Genomic DNA, 22465 nt, shown 5'->3' with positions numbered 1-22465 from the left:
AACAGCGCAGTTTAATGGTGGCTTAAACACACAAGTGCCGTTATTCGACCTAAAAAATAGACTGAGAGGTTTGAAACGTTACAGGGAAGTAACCTGATAGGCTTCAAACAACCTCACATAGTGACATTGTTTCAAGCAAAAAAAACACAATCTAATGTGAATCAAAAATGAAATCATGACAGCTTCTCTTCAAAAAAATGAATTCAGATTTAGAATTCAATTCAAAGTCTTAGACTTGGGACACATCCTGGTCTGAGCTGTCGTATTGGTGATCAGTGTTTAAGCCGATCCTTTTACGTCCGCTGTTATTGAAGACAATTTGTATGTGTAAATGAGCGTTCTGAGTTTGCTTAACTGTGTATAGGGGAGAACAAGGTTGGTTGTCACACTTTTTAGTGTTCTGATGATTGCTCATCATCAAAACATCTTTCAATAGTCATTCCTACATTAAATTGAAGCTTAAGGTGTTGGCTTGAAATGTGTATCCCTCTCATTTTCCAACTCATTGTAGCAAAGAGGCAATTAACTACCAAAGACACTCTGACACATTGTGACAACCAACCCCATCACGGGGTTGGTTGTCACACACTATGGGGTTGGTTGTCATAATGGTATTTCAATGGGAAAAATCTTTTTAAAAAGGCAAGAAGGTAGAACTAAATTTGAAAGTTTAATTGCACTGACAAGTGATAGGCTTACATAACTTAATGCATTTTAACATAAAATGAGCAAGGAACATGAACAGGAAACACATCTTTAGGCCAGCCTATATAACAACATAAAGAACAAAACAAACAGGTCTAACAATAATGGCCTACTCAACAAGGCGTTAAGGCTGATTTATACTTCTGCGTTGAATCAACGGCGTACCCTACGCCGGGGGTCCGCGTAGCTCCCGTACCTACGCCGAGGCCTACGCACGTAGCTGACGTGCACCTCCTCCAAAATATAACTCCCCGTAGAGCCGACGCGGACCGCAAGCTCTGTGATTGGTCCGCTCGGCGGCTTTGTCTTTCCCGCATTTACAACACTTCCGGGATCCCGGACATCGGCCGCACATCGGCCGTGTATTTCATCTCTTCCTCTCTATTCTTCATGTAATCATGTCTGTATGATAAACAGCAACATGTATCAGCTGTAGATTAACATAACACGCTCTGAATCTCTGTGGAAAAGTAAACAGAGATCGTAGCGGGACCGGAAGCAGGCGGCCGGCTATCAGAGAGACCGCACTGCCCTCAGGCGCTTCGGCGGAGAATTGCTGTGCGACACGGACACACCGACGCACAAGTATGTGGTGCTCATGTCTGCGTCAGCCCCTGCTGCGTAAGGGAGATGCAGAAGTATAAATCAGCCTTTACATGTGACAACCAACCCCCCCCCCAAGAGAATGTGATGACCAACCCCAACTGGAGCTTTTTGCTAGCATCAAGGCTAACAACCATCTAACAACTATCTAGCTAGCTAATAAGCTCTAAGCTATAGCTTTCCCCTCACACTTTGTAAGGATAACACTTGTTTTGTTATAAACCCATCATTTAAAAGCCTAGAAGAAAAACATGAATTAGTCCATAGTGACGAGTCATCAAGGGATTTATGGTTATGACCTCACTTTTATCATTTTAATTACTACAAACATCAAAAACTACAAAAACTAGCAATTGCCTGAAAGAGATCCGAACATTGAACTAAGAGTGCATGTCCTTCCAGGCCAGCAGAAAAGTGGTGTAAATCTGTTGACTCCTGTTTTTAATGACAGAGCAATGTGAGCGAAAACATGGCTCTATCCCACTGGAGGCGTGAGCATTCATGTGGACGACCACCCTATTACAGGTGTGAGATGGGGCTAAATGGAGAAAAATGATGTCCAGTCAGGCGGACAGGACCTTGTCCCCAAGCAGTTGTTCGGTAGTTTGATCTACAGCACAGGTCACCTTGTCCACCCACTTACAGCACAGCTACAGCACGCCCAAACCCAGTTCACAAAACATCAGGGGACGGGAAGATGAATTGTTGGGTCAATATGATTGGGCTGCCTCCTCGCACCTCTGTGCAGCATCCCTTAAACACTTAACCTTCAATTGAGAAAAAAATGGTCTGAAGTGCCCCATGAGGCAACAAAGACATGAGCCAAATGCTGTGTTTATCCAACCTTAGGTGCTGCAACTGCATTTATTAAAAATTATCTCTAAATGCAGAAGCTCTGGCCAATGCAAGGCGCTTTGCGGTGTTTGGCTTGGAGCCTCCAGGGTGTAGAGTGTAACAAGAGAAAAGAGCAGCTTCAAGAAATACCAGTGGGAAGAAAGCTCTGAAACATGAACACAAAGGCATTAAGGCTTAGCTCTCAGAATCAGAGCATTCATCAGCAGATACATGTAGCAAAGCCAGTTAAAGTGCAGTGTGGGGTTTTACAGTACTGCACCAAGATGTATCATCATAACTCCCTTGTCATTACCAGTGTTGATTTCGTTAAAAATTATTACTGTAAATTAGGGTTGTGTGATAGGAAATTATTAGATCATGAAGGATTATAACGTTTCAACGATCTGCAAATCCAGAGAGATTTAAGTATTGGCAAATTCTGTTGTCACCCGTTGCAGTTTAATGCTTACACATGGGTGTATGTTGTTTATGATGCACAGACAGAGCGCTCTGATGCAGACCGTCGGCTGAACTAACAGCACGTCAACCAAATCAAGTAAATCTACTACATCATTAAGCTGTGCTGAATCTGAAAATACTATGCCTTACATTTTAAAAGTCTTCCTGGGAATTCTCAGTGTTGCAGTGATTTGCAGTGTAGAAGCTAGTAACAGAGCAGCTGCAAAGACGGTCTCACTTGAGTTCAGTCTTGATAAGTTGATTTCTTTATCTCTTTTCAGTATGAGTTACACTGCTTTTTTTCTTTTGTGATTATACTATTGGATTATCTTGTGAAAGATATTGCTTTAAATTTTACTAGAAAGTGAAACTCATGCAGGGAGTACCACACTTGTATTATAGAAATGAACAGTAAAATACAGGGTGCTGTCTCAGAAACAAAGTGACTGATGTGCTAGCTTGATAAGTTAACTTAAAAGGTATTTAGCAAGAATGCCTTCAACCTATGTGTTGTTGTTCTTTACCTTTAAATATAACATTGCAGATTTTTTTATCCATCCATTATCTTGACCGCTTATCCCGTTAGGGGTCACAGGGGGGCTGGAGCCTATCCCAGCTGGCTTCGGGCAGAAGGCAGGGTACACCCTGGACAGGTTGCCAACCTATCACAGGGCTAACACAGAGAGACAGACAACCATTCACGCACACACTCACACCTATGGGCAATTTAGAGTGATCAATTAACCTGGAAAGCGTGTTTTTGGACTGTGGGAGTACCCGGAGAGAACCCACGCATGCACGGGGAGAACATGCAAACTCCACACAGAAAGGCACATGCCCGGCCGGGGATTCAAACCAGGAACCTTCCAGCTGTGAGGCAACAGTGCTACCCACTGCACCACTGTGCAGCCCAGATTTTTTTAAACAGGCAAAAATGTCCTAGACTGAGTGGATTTGAAGTTTTATCCATGTTAACATTCTTAGTTAATGTCAATTTGAAATATTCAGTGAAATTTATATTTGGCTAGATTAATTAATGTTCCTCTTGCTGCTCAGGTATTCATGTCTCACTTAACCAAAATTGGCTCTTTGTTACAGCTGAAAATAGCTTTTATTGATAGAGAACTGCTTTGGCAATTACTATTTTCCAAGCTCTATAAAGCTTTGATCCTTCTTGCAGTGGCACTACAATTAACCCCACGGGCATATCACTGCTCATGAGAGCAGAAGGCAGCAAGGAGTATCTCATTCTTTGCTTTCTTTTATGGTAACCATATCATCTTTGCAGAACCGCCATCACAACATGCAGCTGAGTCCTGAAATGGCTCTAATGAAATGGCAACGAAGGAAAACAGGTATAATTCCGGTTATACAGTTGCATGAATACCTGTATCAAATGAAGTGCAATCCTAATAAAGAGCTTCATACAGACAACCTCATCACCACCTCTTTTAACGATTTTGTCAAGAGCAGTGAAGGTTAGAAATGTGTGCTTGATGTGTGAACATGCAAAGTCTTATGGATTTGTGAGTATGTGTTCACATTTAAGATTCAAAGGCCAATCCTAGATGTCTATGGGTGAAGGCTCTGTCTCTCTAGAGAGCAATTATCCAATGCATATGACCTATAAAACACTCTAATCCAAGAGTGATTTCCAGTTTAAAGCAATTTGGACAGATGCATTTGATACATTTGATAATGAAGGTTGGTTTTGGTATGGATCACACTCTGAGGTATTTCATCATTGCATGCATGACATGAATTATTGATCTACATAGAGTCCATATTCCACAACAGGTCCTTGAATGGACTACAGGTATGAAATGGTCAAAGGAAGAAAACATGGAAAGGCATAGAAATATCATCAAGCAACAATACTGTGCTTACTGTATCATTTATTTCAAAGACCCAATATCAAGACAGGATAAGATCCAGTCCCCTTTTACAGGCAGGACTCGATTTTATCTCATCTTAATCCACCATGAGCATTGCACTTTGCAGTATTTAGCTAGTTACAGCGGCAAGGAAAAACTTCTTTTTAACAGACAGAAACCTCGAGCAGAACCAGATACATGTTAGACAGCCATCTGCCTCAACTGAGTTGGGGTTGGAAAGAGGGATAGAGGAGAATAATGAAGAGAGTTATTATACAGTGCCTTTGGGCACAGCCTTTATCAGACTACAATTGGACTGTTTTGTTTTTTCTTTAGCCCTAGCAGTTTTACAGCAAGCTAACAGATGAAAGGCTTTGCCAGTCTGGCCCAGTTGAGTGATTGACACAAACAGAAAAAAAAGTCCCTTCGAAGTCTGCAACACATTGCTGATTAGATTACATTCATTAAAACAGAGGTGAACACATTTTAGGTTAATTTAATATTTAAAAGCATTGTGATGTCAAACATCAAGCTCATTTGTATTAAGGTTTAGTCGTAAGGTGAAAGCCACTAACAGCTTCCATAACTCTACCAGGGCATGCATGCACCATGAGCATCGCACCTAGCAGGAACCTCGAGCAGAACCAGACCCATGTTACACAGCCATCTGCCTCGACCGCATAGCTGTTACTGAAAACTGCAAAGTCTTCTTTTAAGTTCTATGTCAATTAAAAACAGAAAAATAGTGAATGTATAAAGCCAGTCTGGAGTCTGAGGGTATGTGTAAAAAAGAATTACAGTTAATGTGAGCTTGACAGATGAAATGAAAACTGGAAACAAACTAACTACCACACATCAATTATAGATACATGGTGATTTACATTAACTGACATTCAAGTGCTATAGCTTTTTCCTCTGATGTTTCTATGGTAACTTATAACATTGAAACAGCATGACTGCAGCCAAGCCAATTAATGAATACATTTATAAAACCATTCAGTGATAGAAAAGGTATCCAGTTACAATACAGTCAAAAACCAATACAAGTGTGAATAGGTTCTACTGTCAAATGGACTAACAGTAATGATATGGTTGTCCGTACACCCAGTCTACTGCTTGTATAGAAGAAAGATCAACTTGCTATAGCAGCCACATTAGCAGTGGCTGCAAGCAAAAAAACATCAGGGTTCAGTAATCTGTCTGCAGCCGCCTCCTCCTCCTCCTCCTCCTCCTCCTCCTCCTCCTCCTCTTCTTTTCTAATCGATATGAGTCTCCAGAGCACACACCAGGTTTAAAGAGCCTGCTAGTGCACTGATCCCAATCTCCGGCCTTCAGCAGATAAAGCCAGTACAGGAAGGACAGTACAATAATTGCCTGCAACAAATTTGTCAGCTTTCAATGCTTTTTTTTTTTCTTTCTCTCAGCTCAACTCATTAGGCTAATTAAGACTGTAATACCGGAGGAGAAGAGGAGATCTGAGGAAACCTGCTAAGTCCAGTAAAATTATCCCTACAGGTACACTTAAACCACAATAGACCAGATGAAATACCAGTGGACACACATCTCTTAGAGTATTGCTCTCTGTCAAACAGACACCATTCAGCCTCAAATCTGACACTCTCCCCTGGGTATGTTTTTCCTCTCAGCTACTATGATCGCTCCTCTGTTACCCCAGCCTCCTCCAGGCTCAGTTTAATCATAACAGGTGTTTCAGATGGTAACCATAATATTGATGCTCAGCGGAGGAGCATTGCTTTCCCTCTTTAGAGAGTGAAACCTAGCCGCTACTAGCATTTCTAAAAGAGAACACATGTTATGAGTGGGTGATAAAGATAGCCCAGTATCAAATATAGCCTTGTTTCTTGTACACAAGGTCAGTGTCAAACCTGAGCGTTGTGAATTCAGGTGCAAATGCTGTTCAGGATCAGGAAGACTGGTTGTGAGGGTCTGCAGAATCCTTGATCAGGCTCCTATGGTGTAAAACCTTAATTACTTCTATATATGGAATATTTGCAAGACCGCGCTTCGTGTGGCAGTCCAATCAACTGTGGTGGCAAATGCTATTCTTAAGTGTTTGTTCTATCGACCGAGGAAGCTAACTTCTCCTGCACTGGAGGCCACTCACCCTCTGCCACGCTCCACTGCATTTCTATGGCTATAGACCCAGAGCATGGTTGAAAATCTGAGTCATCAGCAAAATTGAAGTTCTACACCTCATCTGCAATAATCATTCTGGATGCTTTTTTTTTTGCTATTCAGAGTCTATAGCCTTCTAGGCTACAAACTACATTAAACAGGAACTTCATTTTACAAATTAAATTATACTCTTTCATTCCAGTGCCTCACTCATTTGATTGTCCACTACGCAAGCAGTTTAATTTGAATAAAGCTGAATATACTGTCACTGAATCTCAACAAAGTTGTTTCCTGAACTTCTGAGTGACAAAGAAAATGGAACTCAAGAGGGTTGACAAGTTTGAACAACTAGTGTGCAGTGTGGTAGAGTTATGGAAGCTGTTGGGTGACTTAACCTTAATACCAATGAGACAATGTGTTGCAGACTTCATTCAACTGAGCCACGACTGGCAAAGCCTATCATCTGTTAGCTTGCTGTAAAAGTGCTAAGGCTAAACATTAAAAAAAGCATAGTTCAATTGTAATCTGATTAAGGCTGTGCCCCAAGAAAGTGTCCATCCCAACTCAGTCAAGGCAGATGGCTGTCTAACATGAGCCCGGTTCTGCTCAAGGTTTCTGCCTGTTAAAAGGGAGTTTTTCCTGGCCGCTGTAACTAGCTAAATTCATTGATTGATTGATTGATTGAATATAGTTCGAACCAATATTAACAATTTACCCCCTCCAGACTCCAGGGATTAAAAGCCTGTTGTTCAGTCTCCAGAGTCAGATTGTTCATGATAAAGGCTTAACTGATTACCATAGCCTACCGTGGCCTATGCCGTAGCCTTCGTCAGTTCCACGCAGAAGTACAAACCAGGCTTTCTTTTGCAACCTTACACCATTGACCACTTAATGTATCCTGTGGAGAAAGACCATAAATGCAGCCAGGTATATCTGTCTTGCAAAGGTCAATAAAGATAGTGCTAAAGATAATAATGAAGTGTCTTTTGCAGCAGAGGAGGCAAGTAAACACACGTTTGTATGTGACCTAGTGTGATGTGTGTGGAAAGGTGTTGGTTGTAAGTATCGACGGGTGCATCTACTGCCGACTAAATGAGAAGCTTCAGGCAGCAAGACTTCAACTTTCCAGTCACCTCCTCTTGCAGGTCATATACTGTGATCAGCATGAGCATACCGGTAATTATAAGCGATCTGTTCTGCCCCTTTTTTTATCTCAGACAGCGCCTCTGCTAATGAAATAAGCACATGAAATAGAGGGCAGGTAGTGCAAAAGGGCAACCCAGGAAGAATCTTTTGTATGAATGTGAATTCATGAATAAACGTGGGTGTGAGTTCTTTCAACTGTATGGCTTTGAAGTGCGTCTCTGAATGTGTTTGAAGGATTAAGACGTAAATTTGTATCTATGACAGATCCTGATGAAAGCACATCCGCTTGTCCTTGTGAGAGTCAAATGTCAAGCAGGACTCTTGGGTTCAGGGTCTCTGGAGAAAATCCTATTTGCTCTTGTATGAACTGGCCACAGAGCAGAGATGACTTGCAGCAGCAGGAGAAACTGCCTTCTTCTTTCATCTGGTTTGTAAAACATAAGTCATTTAAGGAAGATTCAATGTCTGATTCTGAAGATTAAGGTATTTTGCATTTATGACAATTGAATTACATGGGATGTATACGAAGTTAAAAATAAAACCCATTCCAATCTTAAACAGAAAAATAACCTGCCTTGTAGCATGTTTATGATGCCAAGAAGCTTAGTCTACATGTAAGCAGTTCAGTAAGCCACTGAGCACCACTATGCCATCTACAGGTCTATAAGCAACCTGTGTCTCTGAGGCATAAAAATCTGAAAGGTTGTAGTACATTCAATACCCATGCACCTAATATCTCCCATGCAGAACAACTATAACATTATACTATGAACCATATCTGGAACGGGTTAGCTTTAATTATACATAGGTCTGGTTAGCCAATCGTAGAGTTTGTAGAGAGACTGCTTAGAGAGATTGAGATTGCACCCAGCGTCTTTTTCAGAGCAATCAGACCAGAAGTACCAGGATCCATTAGCTGACGAAACTTCTCCAAGAAACTAAATACATCATGTGGCCCATTGTTGTCTGCATTTCCACTGTGGCCTGAAGTCCCATGAAGATTATGAAAATCAGACCAGTAACGTATGGAGAATCAATAAAAGTAATTGCACCAGACGAGCAGAGGGCATTAAAGGTGTTTTTCCACTGCAGGAACTTTACCCAGGAACTAGGGACCTTACTCCTAAAATATGTGCTTTTCGACCAGAGGAACCAGGGTCTAAATTTAGTTCTGGGGTAGTTAATCTCCCCCTGAAAAGCCCCTGCTTAGGGGGTAATACTTTTCAAAGGTCCCAGGAATTTGGTAAATGGAAATGGTAAATGGACTTGTACTTCTATAGCGCTTTTCTAGTCTTTCTGACCACTCAAAGCGCTTTTACACTACTCATCACATTCACCCATTCATACCTATTCACTCACTGATGGTAGAGGCTGCTACAGTAAGGGACCATCAGTGTTAGCTAATCTCATTCGTTCACATTCACACACTTTTGAACAACAGAGGGAGCAATTCGGGGTTCAGTGTCTTGCTCAAGGACACTTCGGCATGTGACTGCCGGAGCTGGGATCGAACTGGCAACCTTCCAATTGATAGACGACCGACTCTACACACTGAGCCACAGCTGCCAGGGGCGGCAGGACCAGCAATGCTGAACTTTTCTGATTAGTAGACTAGCTGCAGGGTTTTTATTCCACCTGCCGTCCACAATAACCTCACACACATCTGTGATTCACTTGATTTATCTTTCTTTAACTTGTTCTATCCTTTTTTTTATATGTGTACTTTTCAGTTTGATATATTTACAAAACCAGTTCTGTGTACTCATATGTTTATTACTCGGTCCTTATAGTTAAAAATCAATAGATATATTGTCAAAAAGAGTGATTCACTTGATTTATTAGCTGTGTAACAGTTGTCTTCTCTGAGCTTACCTGCAAATGCTTATCTCATTTTAAGTGAAGAAAAACACAAAGGCCATACAACAAAGATGATGCCGTGTAGAGCAAAAGACAAGCTGGCATTGTCATTTGCTACATTACTGTTGGCCCGTTAGCATGGAGAAGAGTCTACTTGTGCTGTTTTTTGATCATACTGTATTGCAGTGAAAATGGATCAGTTGAATCAACACTAGGGAGGAGAAAAGCGCTAGTTGCAAAGTCAATTTAAAACACCTTCAATGCTCGACTTCAAGCAACAAGAAACATTTCAAAAGCCATGGAAGAGATAGACCTGTTTCAGTTTAAAGAGTGACCTTTAGGTGTTGGCCCTGAAGGTGAATTTTTCATTTTCAGTCTGCAACTGGATTTTTCCTCTGAATTGATGTCTAGATTCTTTAGCACACTATATCTATGTTTATATCTAAAATGGATTTCAGAATAGAGCATACAACTGCACATGCCATTCCTTTACTCTGATGATATCTGCACATATCCCATTAAGAGTGGGTTCCCGTTTCCGTTTCAGGGACTCACTTCACTAAAAAGCTATCAACACCACTGCACTATGCTAAGCACAATGAAGCAAAAATTTTGCAGCAGGGACAGTTTCCACTCAGATATCAGCAGTTATAATATGTAAATTGAAGATGGCCTTACAGTTTGTTAAGCCTTTTTCGTATTGCCAGTTTAAGACAGGATGTTTACATGCTTGTAACATCTCGCCTTCAATTTAAATGTCACGGGGCGGGATGGTAGGACCAAGTCATCCAACTGCTGTGCCAGCATGGAAGGTAGTAACTGAAGCGTGCCAGGAGCGAGACGGGATCACTGTGAACCAGGGGAGCAAGCCAAGTGAAACAGCGCTCTGTTTGTGTGTGTCTGTGTGTGCTGTGTGGAGCTCCCACTGATTTCCCCCCTGGTGCTTCCAAAATGTTGTAACGCAATGTAAAATCACACACTGGGAAACCAATTGGGCTGTTGTGGGATCGCTATAAAAGGATAAAGGTGTGATGACAGCAGAGCTTTGTTATGGCGCTCTTGTGGATTTTTCAACATAAAAAAGGCTATGGTTTGATCAGACTCACTGTAGCTTGGTTGTTTTTCTTCATCTCCTCTCATTGAAGACATAAACAGACTAGTATCTACTTACTTTCTGTGACAAAGAGTTGTGTAACAGTTCTAAATCAAAACCTAACATAACTTTGAGTAAAGTAATTTTTATGTCAACTTCACCTACGCACACATGTCTGAAGGGGAAAAAATTATCAACTCCAGAAACAATTCAGTGTAGCTTGGGGGTAGCTTGCTTGAAGATATCTCAAGCTGCACTATTTGACACTATGGAAGCCACATTTAGACATGGCAAAGAAAGAGCAGAAACAAATTAAATGCAAATGGGAAATTCTGCTGCCTCCCTGAAGTCAGCCACACTGAAATGTGTTGCTCTTCTCATGAGATTTAAGTTCTCAGGTAATATGAAAATTCCTATTCTCGTTAACCAGCATAAAATGTACAATTTTATACCCTTACCCCAAAAACATCAATACATACTCAGGATTGGCATTTCAAGGCCAAAATACTATTATAATAATCATTGGCATCTATTGGCGTTTATACGAGTAATCCCCTCCCGTTAACCAGCAGCAGGATTGTATGCTTCTAGTAGCGGGAACTGACAGCGTCTGTCTCCATCTTTATACCGTTGTCTCTGTGATGCAGCAGCGTGGCGTGTATGTTTATATTTTACAACCATGCTCAGTCTCTGGAAATACATGTGTAGTAGTGTGAGATTGAGCTCTGCCTGAGAATTAAAATGAGCTATGAAGACTTTTAGGAACATTTAAGTGCAGTTATATAGCAAAGCAACCTCTGCTAAAAATGTTGGAATCCAAAACTTAATCAATTCAAATGTATACTGACCTTTAGGACTTTTTGATTCCATTCCATGTAAGACTGTTTCTTCTAAAAACTAGGAACTAACTGAAAATAGAATACATTTACTTATTTTCACACCTCTTATACTAGAGTATGGCCACAGTTCTTATTTGCACTATTAATGTATTAAACTAAATGGGACCGGAGGTTGAGGTGTGGGAAGCTCATTATATCCAAAATACTATTTAAGGCCGTACTCTTATTTTCTGTGTTCATCTGAAAGGAACAGGTTTACAGATGGATACAATTCTTGGGCATTCAATTCAAGTTCAAGTCTGTCTTCTCCATTTAAAATCTCTCCTGTAACTCTGTAACCCCTGAGGAGGCTACCATCTGAATACTGATGTATTCATTCTCCCAGTCAGAACACAGTGAAGAGTCATAATTCCAAGGCCCCTGTGCAAGGACGTCCTCTGTGAACCCTAATCACCCTTACATCTCTTATCAGCCCCAGCCTGGAGAACATGATTAAAAAGTGGCCAGGACATACTGCCTCTGCACCTGGGATATGAGTGGTCCCCACTGCCGCATGTCAATCAAGCTAAGGGGCTGCAGATGTGCAGGGACTCATGACCCCCATAGCCAATTAGAATGACTGGAACCCTGCATAGCATATGCAGAACATTAAGGGGTCTCAGAAGAAAAAACGGGGTCTCATTCTGGTACAAGTGTATATTGATGAGGACTGTGGGGACACTGGGCCAAACAACTGACACTCAAATCCCCCATAAAGAGAGAGGGCTCGGGTAGGGGGAGAGTTGAAGCGGACAAGGAGGCAGAGGAAAAACAATAAGTAAAGGAGCAGGCTGGAAGGACCTGGTGTCATGCTGCAGACAGGAATATTCAGGTGCTGTGCACTCAGCAATGCAATGCAATAATTCTAGGGCTCAAGACCTGGAAACCATAGTCACTGAGAGTTCTTCCTTAAGGCTGATTTATACTTCTGCGTTGAATCAACGGCGTACCCTACGCCGGGGTTCTGCGTAGCTCCCGTACCTACGCCGAGGCCTACGCACGTAGCTGACGTGCACCTACTCCAAAATGTAACTCCCCGTAGAGCCGACGTGGACCGCAAGCTCTGTGATTGGTCCGCTCGGCGGCTTTGTCTTTCCCGCATTTACAACACTTCCGGGATCCCGGACATCGGCCGCACATCGGCCGTGTATTTCATCTCCTCCTCTCTATTCTTCATGTAATCATGTCTGTATGATAAACAGCAACATGTATCAGCTGTAGATTAACATAACACGCTCTGAATCTCTGTGGAAAAGTAAACAGAGATCGTAGCGGGACCGGAAGCAGGCGGCCGGCTATCAGAGAGACCGCACTGCCCTCAGGCGTTTCGGCAGAGAATTGCTGCGCGACACGGACACACCGACGCACAAGTATGTGGGGCTCATGTCCGCGTCAGCCCCTGCTGCGTAGGGGAGACGCAGAAGTATAAATCAGCCTTTACAAATGAAATGGCAGACCCCAACATTTTCCAGGCTAAAATTGAATGCACACTGGTTGGTTCTCATTGCTAATCAGAACAGAAAGAAGAATTATAACATTGTGAGGAATAAGTTTGAAGAAGAGTAGGGAACAGAGCATTTGCAATGAGGGTTCCAAAACTCTGGAATAATCTGCCCAAGGAGATCAGGTCAGCAGAGTCGTGATCTCATTTAAGTCCCTTCTTAGAACATACTTTTATTGAAGAACCTTGCCCTGCTCAAGTTTTAAATTTTACTTGAACTGGATTTTTTTATAACATTCTTAAAAATACATTTTCCTTTAAAAGGTACACTGGCTAAGTTTACATGAGACTTTTAATTCCTCTTTAATTCAGAATTAATATTAAATCCTCCTTAAAAAGATTAAAAATGACAATGTAAACACCTAATTCTGAATTAAACGATCATTCCGAATTAAACTTAAATCCCAAGTAAGTGTCTGGTTTATTCTGATTTTAAATCCAAATTAAATAATTCTTCAATCATGTATACGTTCATTCCGCTTTAAATTAATTCCGGTCATTCTGCACATGCTCGTTCCCTTGTCCTGTCGCGATGACGCACATATTCCGCGCTGGCGGGCACATATTCCAGGCTGAGGTAGAACAGCTGTTGCACTAAAGGGCTTTGATTCGCCAAAGTATGGTCTTCCACTTCCCTTCTCCGGTTCTCTATCTCTCTTCTCCTCCTCAGCTGACGAAGATGAGATTTTAGTGAAGTTTTTGTTGGTAGATTATTATTTTTCACAGGTTGAGATAATTTGATTTTAATTTACAATAAATATTAGTGGTGCAACGGATTATAGTTGATCCGTGATCCGTACGGATGCCTCTCCACGGTTCGGCACGGACGTGGTCCACGGATCGGTTGATGAAAAAAGTTGCGCGTGTTCACGTGATGACCGCATGTTCAATCCAAACTCACTCGTCATGCACAGCGGTAGTCATGGCAAGTGAAGGAGCAGAGGGACTTGAAAAACCTCCTGCATCTTTTAAGTCACATGTTTGGGAGCATTTTGGTTTCCCTGTGAAATACAGTGAGTGCTGAATGTGCCTGAGCCACATTATGAAATTCCGTTGCGCACCCACTAGACCAGAGGCCGTCAGATACGCAGCCCGTGGTCTGCATCCGGCCACCTATTTGTGGTCCCCCAACTGTTGTTCCTTCACTCTGTGTTTTGGTCGGGTCACCGTGTGTCTACCGGGACTTGTCTCCATGTCAACGATACGCAGACAGGCTGTTACTGATTCACTTAGAGTCCACTGCTGCAATGAGTGCAATTTTTAACTTTCACTTTTGTTTATGGAGCAGTTCACATATTGGCACTTTGCCTGCTGTAGGACCCTAGAATGCACGAAAACGGTGTGTTCCAAGTTTGCAGCTCAAAGAAAAGTGGACTGTGAAAATCAACACATGAAGGAAGAATGGAGTTAAACTTCTGAAGTTCATCTGCTCCTTCACTTGCCATGCCATGAAATGCAGTGAATGATGCAGGACTGGGCCCACAGATGGGGGGCTTTGCACAAGCAGTAAATTTTGAGTTAAATCTTGTTTTTATTTAATGGGCAAAAGTTTACAGGTGTTTTACAAAATAAATGGAGGACAAAGTTATATTTGTCTTGTCTTTTTTTTTGCTGATCCAAAAACTGATCCGATCCGTGACTCAAAACCGTGATCCGATCTGAACCGTGACTTTTTTGATCCGTTGCAACCCTAATAAATATACATCAAACTGTAAACTGTGTATCAGTTTAGTAGAGTATTGTTTTGAGTAGTGCACTCCCCTTTAAGGTTACTAAAGGTTAAAGGCCGAATGATATTCTTTCCCACAGTGCAGTGAATGCATGAAGGTTATTCAGTGCCCCTGCCCTACAGGTTTAAATGTTTAAATATATTGTATTTTGATCGAGCATTTGCTATATTTATATTGAGAAAAATTATATCTATTATTATTGCCCAGCTCTATGACATTACAAACTTCACTGCTGTGGATTACACTCTAAGGGCCAACGAATGTGCAACACAAGTCTCCAGGGGAACCTAAATCAATAACAACTGTTCAAGGCAGTAGGAAGAAAATGTACTGGTCCCTAGTTTTAAGCTTGCACTTTAAGAAGCAGAGTCTATGCAAATTAAAATTATAGTCTATTGCTCACAGATTGTCTGACAGATCATTGCCAAGAAAAAGCAAGCCTAGCTCTAATTTATGTCTTGAAGAATTGGAGAGGGAATGAAAGGTGTTTTGGCAAAAATAGGAGAGGCACAATATTGAATAGAGCTTGTTTCTTGCCTGCAGCACTATAAAATGCCCATTTGGATATGGTTCAAACCACAATACTGATGTTTGATAAAATTTATATTCACAAATCAAAGTGAAGCATTGGGCTGCCAGAAAAGCTGACTGGCATACCAGGTAGAGAGAGGGAATATGGAAGACAAAGAGGGAAGGTTCACTATATGGGAAGCTTTAGAAGCGATGGAACAGTATCAGGCCTAACAATGTTCATTATCTCTATGGACAAACGGTAAAAGAATCCAAATAGAGATAGATTAATAAGATAGTTTGCCGTGCTGAGTAATTACTTTGAAGTGTGTTTTAGTCTGTTTATGAAGCACCTTTTTTACAACTTATTGTGTGTGGCTGACTGACCATTCACACTCAGCACTGGTATTTAAAAATAGGATGTTTTGCTCTCCGTTTTCAACTCTATATTCATACTGCAACAACTCTCATATAATAATAAACCTGTAGTAGTTGTAAATTGTTTTTAGAGGCCATCATGTCAGTGTTCATCTGTTCCTTCCCTCTGACCTAAAAATAGCCTTACACTGACAAAATGGCTGAGCCTAATTGCCCCATATTCCAGTATAGACTGGACTTTTATGGCTCATAGACAGAATGACACACAATGGTAGATAGGGATTGGCTGCTATCCCAACAAAAAGTGTGTATTTAGAATAGTGCTGGAAAAAGTTGTTTGCCTGTGAGCTCACACTTCCTTTATACAAGCTGACATTATAAAGTGTGATAGGGCTTTTAGGATGATCTTTGCAGCACTAATAAGCATGTTTACAGCCTGGTTCATAAAACAGTTTAGGTCTTAGTAGCTAATTTTTCTATCAGCACACATTGTATCAGCGGTGAATTTTTATACTACTACTACTACTACTACTACTACTAATAATAATAATATTATTATTAATTCATAGGATTTATATAACTTGGAATTATCGACGATATTAAACTTACAAGTTTTGCCCAAATAAGGACATGACTGACTTGATTAACAGGGGCACCCTGTAGCTTTTACCGAAAAGCCTAAAGGCCCGCCTCTTTACTTCACACGAGCTCAGATGAGGTTGGGTTGTGTTCAGCATTTCAATTTTGGCACCTACTGACAATTGGTTTCAAAACAGCGCTCAGGAACAGATGGGGAACGCCGCAGATACTACGACCATTTTTTAAACAGTCTATGCTTCTTACCCTCCAGGCTCAGTAACAACATGCTTTAATATTGTAGTCTTTAAGCCACTTCAAATGAGCAGGGAAAGTGGCTCTAAAATGTATCAATATTAACTTAAAGCTGGGGTTGGTAGTCTGATTTAGATACACTTTTTGTTACACTGGTTAAAATGATCTTTATGTCCTGATGGCAATCAATACATAATGTGTTCTTAAAAAAGAGTGAAAAAAAACTGCTATCTACAGCCGGAGTAAACCTGGGAAAACACCAACCAATCACTGTTTTTGGGTCCCAAAATTTTAAACCAATCAAATCCCGTCCTGCCGTTCTGCCTACCTCCTGCGCGTACATTTACCCGGCGTGCACTCCTCGTCCCCTGCCTCTGCTAACCCTGCCTCTATTTACTGCCCCTCTCGCTCGTCCCGGGCCTGTCCCCTCTGACCCGATGAGGTGCCTTTCTCAGGACTGTAGTCCGGATCAGAGTCTAAAAAGCTCTCACCACGGGGGCTCTGACAAGCAGAACAATTAATGACATTTAGTAAGTCCTACAGAAAATATATATGTATTGTAGCGTCCGTCCGGATGCTGTAGTGATGACGAGCCGATTCGTGAACACGTTGAGCTTTAATAACCGGTCACTGTCGGCCGTGATCACGCCAACCAACAAAGCAACAATCAATGTTTGAATGAATGAAGAACTTCTCTCGTCTCTCCTCTCTCCCACTCGCACACTCTACACCTCTCCTGATGCCTTCACTTACTGTCAACACTGTAGGAATTAAGAACATCTACACTGAACCCATTTAACAAACAGCAGAGCTGCTATAGTATTATACGTATTATAACTTTTCTCCTGATATCGTGTCACTGGTACAACTGGATAATGCTAGCATGATAGTTGTGAGTACTAACAGCAGCCATGTTTGTTTGTGTTTTTAACTTTCACTATAATGTTTTGGTGAGAACCAGTTTTGAATCAGTCACCATCATATGGTCACAAGTCAGCGGCGCTCGTGCATGTGAGCGGGGGGGCGTCGTTTTGGAGGAGCTCCAAGGGAGGAGGGGAGGGGTTAGACGAAGTCCTGAGGAAATCCTACATTCAAATTCATGCTAGTTACCCCAGCTTTAAGAAATAGAAAATAAAATCAAAAACTTGAATACCCAATAAATTATTTCCAAATGTATATTGTATACAAAAGTAACGTAACAATGATGTAGGTCTAAGGACACTTGGGATTTTCTAACAAATAGACCCCTTAAATATACATTTTAACTCCCAGAGTTAATAATAACTAGATATCTACCACTGAATAAATGTCACAATCTTTGGCTCGAGAATACAATGAATGTCAGATCATTATTTCGGTTAGATTTTCCTCTTTGTATATCAAAAGAGAAGAATTTCCATAAAATGTATATCTGGGTTCCCTTTTCTCTTGACCACATGTAAGCCAGAATGCCTGTAGGTGCTGTATCCACAGCAGCCTTCCTCGTACATATTCTCACTCTCATTTATCACTGCCTAAACAGTTGACAAGTGTTGCAGTGGATATGGATCATCTTGGACAGTCAGCTGAACCATTCCCAAAAGGCAAGCTCTGCCAAAATATACAGGCATCCTGTCATAAGAAAAATGAGGTAAGAAACGAGCCCAAAAGGAATACCACATATAATGTGGGTCAGCAGTTCTAAAAGACCAGGCAATGACTTAGAAGTGATGTGTGCAGCAAAGAAGATGCAGAGATGCAATGTGAAAACCCTGACCACTAATGCAAGGAGTCAATCTCTGTTCCAGCTGTTACATCCAAAGACCAATGCTTTTAAAATTGTGGACCCTGTAGTCACTATGCCATTTGACAAAAAAAAATGTGAAAATGAAACAGAAGAGAAAGTCTCTTATTTGTTTTCTTAGGTTGTCAAATGGAGTGTGTAAATGCCCCCTGTAGCACACCAGCATTAGGCAAAATGACACATCTCAGTCTCGTATCTCTGCTTGTTTCCGTGTTAATGCTTCAAAAGCTTAAAAGGACAGCCGTGCAGTAACCTTCACAACTTTGGGGAGTTGAGCTCCCCCGTCCAATCCATCAATTGATCAAAAGCGCAATGAGACCATGAATCTTTCTTCACTTTTCTTGTCAGCACATAGCAAATGGCCCTTGCAGACATAGTATCATGTTTGCTCAGGCTGGCACTTATTCAAAACAGAGGCAGTCTCAAAAGAGTCAAATCTCTCAAGTTCTTTAACTTTATTCTCTGTGGGTCTGACGTTCTCACAATCTTTTCAATGACGTAAAATAGAAAAAGAAATCAAAATTGATTATTTAGATGCAGCTACTGTTGTTATTGTAGCCCGTCTACTCCCTAAACCAGTGGTTTTCAACCTTTTTTTGAGCCAAGGCACATTTCATACATTAAAAAAATCCTGAGTCACACCAACAACCAAAAGTTTTACAAAATGACACATTTAGTCTCTCAATATATGAATCTAATTATCTGAGAGAGGGACCTTGGCATGTTCTTTAACTGCTTCAGGGCGAAGCATCTTATTTACAATAGCTTTTGCAGGTAGTATTAATGTCTCTGCCACAGTGTATGGCTCTTTTGATTTGGCTAGGAGTTCAGCTACTAAGTAGCTAGCTTTGAGAGCTCTCACAGTCACTGTTGTGATTTTTTCTCACAAAAGTTGCCTTTTCCACCACCCATAGTACGCTCTTCATCCAGGTTAGCATTTTGTCCAGGGCCCTGTTTGGAGTTTCATTTTTCCTTTTTGAATATTTATCCATCTCGGTTGTACGCCTACGTCTTGTCACATACACCTCTCGCACGCATTATTAATTCGATTGTCTTAAATTAACAAGGTCATAACTGTGCTTTATTGCCACCCAGTGAGTGGGGAGCGCAGGTCAGTGAATGGACAAGTATTTAATTACTCCGCCAGTCTGGCACAGACACACTACATGGCAAATTATTTGTAGTATATGAATAATATTTTTTTGGACTAATTAAGTGAAATTTGATAATGTCCCACAGCACACCTGGCGATCTGTAACGGCAGGCACAGTGGTTGAAAATCACTGCCCTAAACTAGAAGAAAGGGGCCCTGAGTTATTATCACTAAGTATTTTAGAAGAGTAACTCAGTGTAACTCACTAGTTATGAATTTTGGGTCTTAAAATAAACCTTTCCCTTTGAAAATTGTACAAGTTTAGCCAAATAATAAAGTAAAATGTGTGAGTATACTGTCCCTTTAAACATTATACATGTACCTTACAAAGAGTAGTAAATCAGAAACAGAAACAGTTTTAAAGTAGAAATAATTAATTTCTTACTTTAATTTTTTAAAGCAAAAATCAAATATTAAGATTTCCTTTAACCTTTAGTTCCTTTCCATTTCTTTTGTCAAAAATGTTTCATGTTTATCTCAATAAACCAAAAAACTCTTTCAGTTTCAATCTTTAACAAAATAAGTCTCTTCTTAATAATTTCCCTTTTGTTTCACAAAAACAACAAAACACACACTTTTTCAGAATCAGTTATACCTCTAGACCAGGCATGTCCAAAGTACGGCCCGGGGGCCAATCGCGGCCCAAGGTTCATTTATTTAGGGCCCCAAGCTTCCATCTTAAAATGTGTTATTTATAGCACAGAAATTAATCATATTCTGAATCATAAGCACAGGGAATTCTGCAAGACGACAATAAATAAGAAACACAAGAACTCTTAAAGTTGACAGGTTTTCAAATTAATGCTTTTATCATATGAAAATGTTCTTGATGAACACTAAAAGTTCACACAAGACAAGATCAAAATTATTAAATTGTGCAGAAAGGCCAAATTTGGTGCATAAAAATTGTTAAAAATAATCATTTTGTTCTAAAAATGTTGTCTGCAGAAAATTCTTAAAAACAGCATAAAAAAGAAGTGTGATGAAATCCAGCCATAGAAAAGTAATGAATATTTTTCCCACATTGCCCGACCCTAATGAAAAAGTTTTTCCTCCAGAAGAAGATAAAGTTTGCCAATGTTTATGTAGCTCGTGGAGAACCGAGGACTACCTAGTTACTGATTTATTGAGGACAAAAAATATTAAATAGAGTTCATATATTTTATGATTACAAAGTCTCAGTAGGATCCACTGGCCCTGAGGTATTTTGACAGCATCAAATGTGGCCCTCTTTGAAAAAAGTTTGGACTGACTAAGCCGGCAAAATATTCTATTTTGAAATAAAAAAAACCCTTGTTGCAGGCCTGTACCGTTGCTTGTGTGCATTGGGACCAAAAGATGGTCGCTTCACTCAAATAGAGTAAAAATAAAATACAAGATTAGGACAGTACCTTTTTAGAGATGTGTGTTCCACAGGGTAGTTTACTCGTCCATAGGTCTCCTTAACGAGCAAGATGAAAACGAGGGTACAGCATCATCAGGTCTGGTGGCAATCCAACGCTTTTGGACAAAACAGTCCAAAACAGTCCAAAACACAGGTACTGGGTCGAGCTGGGTCAGCTAGAAGCAGCTGCAGTCTGTCCACGTTTTAAATCACTCTCACTGGTTTAACGAGCAGCAATGCTGCAGTCGTCAAAACTTCTGGTCAAAGTTCTGTCATTTACAAACACGTCTTCTTACAGATTACCTTGCTTGTAATCCAGAGACAAAGTTTTAAACACAAAACTCCGTGCAAAACTCCTGAAAATTCACTCGGACCAAACTTCTGCATGCCTCGTTAACTCTCGCCTTTTTTCTCTCTCTCTCTCATGACGTCGCTGCATGCACATCACATGAACCAATTAACACACCTCAAACTCTGGCTGTGGCCAGGTACACTTCTCTAGAAAAATATCTTACTGAATGATGTTACAGATTTTTAACAGCATAAATGAAATAAAATACGTCAATGCATTTTTAAATATTCCTATGAACTTCCAATTCTGAACTAATTATTCAGAATTAAATAATTCGGAATTAAAGTATTCTCCTTCGTGTTTACATGGATATAGTAATTCCAAATTGAGGTTTACATAGAAAACACGTTTAATCCTCTTTATTCGATTCCGCTTAAGGTCTGGGGGTTGGGAAGGGTTCTGATTGGACAGGGGCGGGCGTGACGTATTTATGTCTACCAGAAGAAAACAGACTCCAGTTCCTGCTTCTTTTATTTTTGGTTACAGAATGGAAGACCACACAAGAGACAAGTCCCTCGATTAACTTGGACGCTACAGCTTTAAAAAGGTCCACATTTTTGTGCTTCCGTCCATCAACTCTTTTCATCATATCCATTTCTTCAAAGGCTCCTATTAAATAAATAGTCTTGGCTGGAGTCCAATGCTTGCTTCGGGTGGCCATCCTGAAATATGTGCCCGCCAGAGCGGAATATGTGCGTCATCGCGACAGGACAAGGGAACGAGCATGCGCAGAACGACCAGAATTAATTTAAAGTGGAATGAACGTATACATGATCGAGGAATTATTCAATTCGGATTTAAAATCAGAATAAACCAGCCACTTACATTGGATTTAGGTTTCGGAATTATCATTTTCATTCGGAATTAGGTGTTTACATGGTCATTTTAAATCTTTTTAAAGAGGATTTAATCTTAATTCGGAATTAAAGAGGAATTAAAAGTCTCATGTAAACGTAGCCACTGGGTACGGTTACATGATGTTTTTTAATTCTGAATTAATAATTCTGAATTAAATAATTCGGAATTAAAGTTTTCTCCTTCGTGTTTACATGGAAATAGTAATTCCGAATTGAGGTTAACATGGAAAACACGTTTAATTGTTTTTATTTAATTCCTCTTAACGTCTGGGGGTTGGGAAGGGTTCTGATTGGACAGGGGCGGGCGTGACGTATTTACGTTTACCGGAAGAAAACAGACTCCAGTTCCTGCTTCTTTCATTTTCGGTTACAACATGGAAGACCACACAATAAGTTCAAAT

At 40.6% G+C, this 22465-nt stretch overlaps 1 long non-coding RNA gene across 1 annotated transcript in view; it reads right to left on the bottom strand.

Moving 5' to 3' along the window:
- Nucleotides 1–21265, bottom strand: part of LOC117825925 — a 48073-nt gene extending 26808 nt beyond the window's left edge. The window contains exon 1 of the long non-coding RNA XR_004633937.1: nt 20863–21265. This is a non-coding gene — a long non-coding RNA (uncharacterized LOC117825925). The remainder of the gene's footprint in view (nt 1–20862) is intronic.
- Nucleotides 21266–22465: the final 1200 nt, after the last annotated feature.

Source organism: Notolabrus celidotus, chromosome 14, assembly GCF_009762535.1.
Source record: "Notolabrus celidotus isolate fNotCel1 chromosome 14, fNotCel1.pri, whole genome shotgun sequence".
NCBI classification, from domain to species: domain Eukaryota; kingdom Metazoa; phylum Chordata; class Actinopteri; order Labriformes; family Labridae; genus Notolabrus; species Notolabrus celidotus.
This window is presented reverse-complemented; position numbering and strand designations above follow the sequence as displayed.